Genomic DNA, 8,139 nt, shown 5'->3' with positions numbered 1-8,139 from the left:
CTCGTGTCTGAGAACGTACGTACGTACGTCCAAAGGTTGGTCGCGACTTCGGTCGGTCTTGCGTCTAAAGACCAACTGAAGACCAACTTAAGATGAACTCAAGAGCAACTTAAGACCAACTCAAGAGCAACTTACGACCAACTCAAGACCGACTTAAGAATCGAGAAACAGAGTCCAGGTTAGATATATAAAGATTGGGTGGAGGAGGTGGCATTGCAGTGTTGCAGTCAGCAATTTTGCAATTCTCCAGGATGCAGGATTAGAGATGATGTGGATCGAATTCGGCCATGGTCATTCCATCAGGTGGCTGCCAATTCATGACATGGTGTTGAATCTTTGGCCATAGAAATCCAAAAGCATGATGTCCTTCCATTCTTTCACTGGCTGTGATGTTGTATCAGCTTTCCATAGCAAAGGCAAGAAAACAGCATGGCAAACATGGGACGTCTGCCCTGAAGTGACTCATGTCTTCAAAAAGCTCAGTTCATACCCAGAAGTAAATTGAAGATACTGACCTGAACCTTCTTGAGAGGTTTGTCATCAATATGTATGACAAGAACAGCACAACAGACAAGGTTGATGAGGTTAAGACTGGACTTGTTTGCTCGGAAACAAAGATCCTATGATGCCATTCCACCGACAAGTGCATCCCTTGTCCATCATGTTAAATGGTCCGCTGCCAAGCTGCCTGTATATGGGGCCAGGCAACTGTGTGCAAAATGCAAATTGAAAGCCCTGCCAACTGGGGGTGGCAAAAAGATGGTGAGGCCTGGAAAGTTCTCTGGTCAAAGCTTCCTACAATTGCGGAGAGTTGCCAGCAACTGACAAAATGTGGATGCAAGACTGACTGCAGAGGAAGATGCAAATGCTATTGCTTTAGCCTCAACTGTACACAGTTATGTTCCTGCAAATGTGAGGACTAAAAATAACTAATCCAACATGTGCATCAGAGAGTTTTCCTACCCAAACAACAAACATGTAATCCATAGGCCTACTTCTGTTTTTGTAATATTTAGAATCATTCAGTGAGTGATGGTTTATATACATGTAATTATGAAAATACTATAATTCTCAATATTTTAGTTTTTTTGATTGAATTTTACATGCTCAACATAATATATTTCTATACATAGTTATTCAAAATATGATCAGTCAATCAAAATATACATAAAAGCCATTTAAAAGCAGTTCAATTGACGGCCATCTTGGAAAATGGCCGCCATTTTGTTTTTTCTCCTGGATAGCGACCTTTTCTAAAAGGGTAGGGTCTGAAGCACCTCTGAACCAAATTTGATGCTTGCATCACCAAGTGAAAGATTGTTTGAGGTATTTGCTGCACTATAAGGCAATATCTTTGTCTTGAAGTAAAACAACGTGTGTTTTGTTAAACGATCGTCGTGGTATGCTTTGTAAGTTCCCCTATGGCGAATTGCATTGATGGCTGACTTCCTGCCACCGCCGGATGGTGCTTATTTGTTTCATCAGTTTTAGCACGATCTCTCTGCAACACGGTGTAAAAATATAAACTCTTCCTTGATTAATTGCACAAAGCAAGTTATATTTCGGAAATTTGTACACAAACCTTTTGCAATTTGACGATATCTCAGCGTCAGTCAGGGAAACCGCTTCTACCCCGTTTTTGCATTTTTCGCCGAGCTGTGGTCAACTTGTTGTTGACCGCTGCTCTCTTGTGGCGGTTTCCGTGTACTGCAGGACGTTTGGAAATGACACGCAGGATGTTTTTGATATCGATTTTATTTTTGTGTCAGCGGGGAGAGGGCTTTGAATTTGATGAAACATATATGATGCGTCCGGCGCGATAGGGTTAACTCAAGTACTTTTATTTGGTGAGACTTCATACTTTGACTTTGCTACATTTCAAAGCAAAACTTATCACTGTTACATTTACAGAGAGCTTTATTTATTTATCCGTATTCTTCATTTATTTTTAAATGACAGTAACTTTAAAATGAAATATAGGGAAAGATCAAAGTGCAGCATGACAGACTATGACGGACGGATTAAAACTCTTAATGTACAGCACAGTACTTCCTCTTGTGAATGATAGTTGGTGTGCGTGGTTGAGTGTGATATGCCAAATGCGGTAGTTGACAAATTTAGTGATAACACTGTACATGTTCTAGTGGCTTATTGGTAACACTTTACTTTACGGATCGCTAATAAGGTGTTAATTTCATACTAATTTCTCAGTAATTTCAGTCTAATTTTATGGTAATAACTGCTTGTTATTAGTAATAACAGCAAAATAACCATATGGTTTCCGGTGCAATTACACTATAATTTCTCATTAATAACAGCAAAAATAACCATACAGTTTCCAGTGCAATTATGCTGTAGTTTCTAGTTAATAGTAGGCTAATGGAAACAGCTACTGTGTCATCATAGTAGTTAGGTGGTAGGTATGCCAGTAACTAAACGGTATCAGCCGAAGTAGTTTCATACTAATTAGGCTACATCAGGGCCGTAATGTGCAATTTTCCTCTTCCTATGTTATTGCATAGAAACGACCACCCAAGCATCCTTGTATTATTTCTGCTTAATTACCTTGTAAACAATTGAGTAGTTATATGGAAATAAGATAGAATCAGGGCCGTAAAATGCATTATCACCTATTCCACTCAATTTTATGGAAATTACATATTTTCATGGTCTTAAAATGTCTTATTTCTTATTTCCACTCAATTACTTAGTTATTATCATTTTTAATACAATATAGACTAGCCTACTATGAAGTGATTCAAGTACACAGACAAACACATTGTGTGCAAAACTTTATTTATTTTTCCAATCAGTTATGAGATTCATGTTCACTGATGTGAGGTTGTCAATCTGCCACCATCCAGAGGAAGTCCTGTGAACACAAACAAACAGAGAAGTCAACTGCAAGACCGGTTTCACCACGTTTATTTTTTTATGTTATCAATTCACCATCGCTAAATTTGCTTCTGAAATGCAGTACCATGTTAAATGCACGTTGTAAATCTTCCTCAGGCTGACAACATAGCTGATTTACACAGGCAAACTCTAGCTAGCACCTAGCTTCAGTCATTGAAAACATGGTGGGCAGAGCTAGCTAGTGGTTTCCATTGTAAAGGTACTTCTGTATGCCGTTTCATTTCCAGAACAAACATAAACCTAACACTAACTCATAAAACATGTTTGCATAAGGCTAAAGTAATTCGACGATTGAAGGTGGATGAAATCAACATCAAGACCATTTTAGCTCACCTTGAAAGTTACCCTGGTTGCTGCCTGCGTGCGAAAGCACTGTGTGGTGCGTCTCAAACTCCACCCTTGTGTGTCAGGGTACTCAATTAAACAACGTCAGCGTCTCTGAGTCATACTGCAAGCAGAGCGGGCAGCGTACAACTGGAACGAGTGTGCTTGAAGTACAGAAGTATACTGATTGGGACGCTCCTGTTCTGCAGTAACCAAACTTTCGTTGCCTAGCAACAACAGGACTCGCCGCCGCCACCGCGAGCTAGTTCAACTTCAGTGCAGCAGAGCCAGGCAAGGTAAGCTTCCTGACAACGAACTTTTAATGTAGTTCTAGCTTTAACCTGCTTTCATTTTGTCTCTGAGCATTGAAGGATTTTAACTGTATACATTGCAAACACGTCTTATCAGCCGTGTTTGTGCTGAAATAGCCTACAGAGGTACATGGAAACCACTAGTTCTAGCTAGCTCTGCCCACCATGTTTTCAATGACTGAAGCTAGGTGCTAGCTAGAGTTTGCCTTTGTAAATCAGCAACGATGTCAGCCTGAGGAAGATTTACAACGTGCATTTAACATGGTAGTTTCAGAAGCAAATTTAGCGATGGTGAATTGATAACATAAAAAAATAAACGTGGTGAAACCGGTCTTGCAGTTGACTTCTCTGTTTGTTTGTTTGTGTTCACAGGACTTCCTCTGGATGGTGGCAGATTGACAACCTCACATCAGTGAACATGAATCTCATAACTGATTGGAAAAATAAATAAAGTTTTGCACACAATGTGTTTGTCTGTGTACTTGAATCACTTCATATTAGGCTAGTCTATATTGTATTAAAAATGATAATAACTAAGTAATTGAGTGGAAATAAGAAATAAGACATTTTAAGACCATGAAAATATGTAATTTCCATAAAATTGAGTGGAATAGGTGATAATGCATTTTACGGCCCTGATTCTATCTTATTTCCATATAACTACTCAATTGTTTACAAGGTAATTAAGCAGAAATAATACAAGGATGCTTGGGTGGTCGTTTCTATGCAATAACATAGGAAGAGGAAATATTGCACATTACGGCCCTGATGTAGCCTAATTAGTATGAAACTACTTCGGCTGATACCGTTTAGTTACTGGCATACCTACCACCTAACTACTATGATGACACAGTAGCTGTTTCCATTAGCCTACTATTAACTAGAAACTACAGCATAATTGCACTGGAAACTGTATGGTTATTTTTGCTGTTATTAATGAGAAATTATAGTGTAATTGCACTGGAAACCATATGGTTATTTTGCTGTTATTACTAATAACAAGCAGTTATTACCATAAAATTAGACTGAAATTACTGAGAAATTAGTATGAAATTAACACCTTATTAGCGATCCGTAAAGTAAAGTGTTACCGNCTTATTCCTGTGCTGCATCTTGTCAAGGGGTGTATTACCTCTATGTTTTTTGCATAGATTCTGTATTGACATTTTTCTGGTCAGGTCGAGAGGGTTTAATTTTTGACTACTTAAAATTACTATAAACTATAAAATAATGAAATTAGCTTTTTAGTATTGCCTCAAAACCACTTGATCTTGGTCAACATAATAGGCCTCAGTAGTTTGTATTTGATAGACAAATGTATGACACTGTGGTTTAAGTATGGGGGCTTGATGTGAAGGTAAAAATCCATCAGAACCATCATAATTCATGTTGAACTTGCATTGGTGCCTTGTGCCAGTGCAGAAAGACATCCATGTGAAACACATACACAGACACACACTGACACAGACACACAGACACACACACACACACAGACACACACACACACACACACACACACACACACACACACTTATACCTCTCTCCCTGTAGTCAGTCAGCAGAGCAGAAAGCTCAACTATGAGGCCTGATAAGACTGACTGTCTGATGCAGGTCATGCTTCTATGGGCGTCATCCGCTCTTTTTTCTCCATAACTCCGTCCATGTGTGTGCATACGTGTGTGCGTGCCTGCATGCGTGTGTGCGTGAGTGAGTGTCTGCGTGTGTCTGTCTATGCGTGCATGTGCGTGGCTATATTTGTGTGTGTGTGTACACGGATGCCTTTTTGTGTCTGTGAGTGTGTGTATGCCTTTGGTAACTTCCCATATCTAATCTGTCCCTGTTCTCTCCTTCCCCCTCTCGTTCACACTCTCTTTCACCACTTTCCTTTCCTCACCAAGCCCCTGAACTTTCAAAAAGTCATTTCAAACTTTTGCCCGATTTCCCGAAAGGTTTTTTTTTTTTGGCGGTGGGGGGGGGCACCGTTCCATGAGAATGTGGCCTTCTCTCCCAGGTGTCTCCTTTCTCCTTATCTGCAGTAGATGCCAGGGCTGCGTCTGCTGCTGCACCCCCCACCCCCCCCCACACACACACACACACACACACACACACACACACATACACACGCGCACACACACACCCATACTATAATAATCTGGATGCCTGTGCAGTCACTCGGGCTGAGTAACCAACAGCCTGTTGCACACAGACATGGGGGGAACAGACAGAGGGAAGAAGAGAGAGAGTGTAGAGAGACGGAGAGTAAGAGACAAAGAGAAAAAGGAAAAGAAACTAGACTGAACTAGAAACTAGAGTAGAGACTGAGAAAAAGAGGTTAGAGAGAGAAAGTGGGGAGCAATAGAGAGGGAGGAATGGACTGTAGGGGAAAACAAGAGTGAGAAACAAACACAGAGAAACGCACAAAAAGAGGTAAAGAGTGAGGTAGTGAGGAAGAGGGGGAAGAGAAAGAAATTGATTGATATTGATGGAAAATTGGAAGATGGGAAGGGACTGGTAGAGAGAGTGGGGTGCAAGCAGAAAAATAATGATACAAGGAGAGAGTAATGGAGGGAGAAAGAGGTTTAAAAATGGAGGAGTAGAGGAGAAAGAGAACGATGGAGAGAGTGATAGAGGGAGAAAGAGGTTAAAAAATGGAGGAGTAGAGGAGGAAGAGAAGATGGAGAGAGTCAGGAAGTGTAGATGAGTTGGGAGTGGGGGAGTAGTAGAGAGACAGAGAGGGAAAGTTCATTTTGCCATGTTGTGTGCTGAGCTCCACACACTCCCTGCAGGAGATGTCAGTCAAGAGGAGAATGACCTCCAGACACACTCATGTGTCAGCGAAGTACCAAGCTGCATTTTTATTACCGTAGCACCATATAATAGGCCAACATGGGAGCCCATTCTCTGGAAAAATCAACTACATGCTTCGTGGTGCCGCTACGATATAGCCTCATTTTTCGTAGTTGGGCAATGTGCGCTGTCGTCGAGAGTGGGTGAGAGAGAGGGTGAGACAGAGCGAGTGTGAGAGAGAAGCGTGCATTCCTGGAGGGGAGCGCCTGTCGTTGTGTCAGCTTCATGCCATGTGTCCCTTCCTCCAACATTATCCCTAACCTTAACCCTAAACCTAAACCTAACCCTAACCTTAACCCTAACCCTAAACTTAACCCTAAACTTAACCCTAAACTTAACCGTAAATCACTTGTTTGAAATGTTTGATTACCGTCGTTTCCAGTTAGCCTTCACTCGCGCTTGATTGTTGACGCCCGTCCGCATTATTCTTCCCCCCAAACTACCCCAATTGTCAGTTCCCCCTTTCGTCGCCCAACCACGATAAACAAGGCTATTCATAAAGGCACCACGGGGCTTAAAGTTGATTTTTTCTGTTTTTCTCGTAAAGACTTCACGAAAGGCCCGAGTTACTGTTGAACATGGACACGTACTGGTTATCCATCTGCTCACTCCCCTGCACTGTTTGTGTGGACTTGAACTCTATCTTTGCTGCTCTGAGCGATACCTTAGTATAGCTACTTTGTATAGTAACGATATAGAGTAGGCCTACTTATCTACTCGACTTGTACTCTGATGTCAATTTTACTGCAACGTGAAATAATCAAGTGTTTCGAGTGCTGTGTTTAAAAGGTATGGTCTTGGTATGTCACATGTACAATACAGGAGGATGTGTGAATTGTGACATACAGACACTCAACTAGTGTCACAAGGCCTTACATGAGTAGACCTCCAATGTCTGTGTAGATAAGGAGAGGGATTAAATAGGCTATGCTCTAACAACAACAGGCTGTGCTTCATTCCAATGGCTCACACTCACATACTGAATACCGATCACTGCTGTGCTGTGCTATCCTATGCGGTTTCTGTACAGATGGTACAGCTTGTACTACATCTACCACAGGAGCATAAAGATGTCAAATGAATCACAGCAAATGAAGAAAGTTGTGTTAACATGTCTGTAATATTACACTGTAGCAGAGATACCTCTCTGATGTACTACCATGCCATTGCATGCCATTATAAGGTCCCCAATGTTTCCTCAGTGTATAAAGTCGTTCTTCTTAATTGCAACATATATCTTTGCCTTAATCATATACTCACACACTTCATGTTCTTCATCTCAACGAGCAGAGTGGGGGCCTTTTAACAGTGAGCCAAGGAAACTCGCAGGAATAGTTTTTAATTGCTCAGGGCAATTACCGCTGAATAGGCCCCACATAATTGCCCACTATTTTTAGTCGTATAGCCGTTGTGTAAATGTCCCTTTGGATTTATTGTGCTATCGAAGCTTCACTTTAATGCCCCCTAACAGGCCTTGTGTTGTGTTTCCTCATCAGTGTTTAAAGCAGTGTTTCTCAACCTTTTTTTAGGCGATGCACCCTTTCAATTCATGAAAAGTCTCAAGACACCCCAAACCAACAAGCCGCAACATGGCATCGCATCCGCTACCACACAAAAGGTAACACATTTGGAGACGTTCGAAGTTGCAGCTTTATCTCAGACAGGCTGTGAAGGCCATACTCGGGTGACCTTACTTTATTTTGGTAGATGGCAGATTCCACTGACTAAGCAGTCATTTATT

The 8,139-nt window shown here is 41.2% G+C and overlaps 1 long non-coding RNA gene across 1 annotated transcript; it reads right to left on the bottom strand.

Moving 5' to 3' along the window:
• Window positions 1-2,779: 2,779 nt before the first annotated feature.
• On the bottom strand, window positions 2,780-3,800 carry LOC134448458 (uncharacterized). The gene is made up of 2 exons (XR_010034770.1): window positions 3,250-3,800; window positions 2,780-2,872 (listed from the first exon to the last, which is right to left on the bottom strand). It is a non-coding gene; the product is annotated as an uncharacterized LOC134448458 (long non-coding RNA).
• Between the last annotated feature and the right edge of the window lie 4,339 nt (window positions 3,801-8,139).

The sequence above is a fragment of the Engraulis encrasicolus genome, chromosome 5 (assembly GCF_034702125.1).
Source record: "Engraulis encrasicolus isolate BLACKSEA-1 chromosome 5, IST_EnEncr_1.0, whole genome shotgun sequence".
Classification (NCBI taxonomy): domain Eukaryota; kingdom Metazoa; phylum Chordata; class Actinopteri; order Clupeiformes; family Engraulidae; genus Engraulis; species Engraulis encrasicolus.
This window is presented reverse-complemented; position numbering and strand designations above follow the sequence as displayed.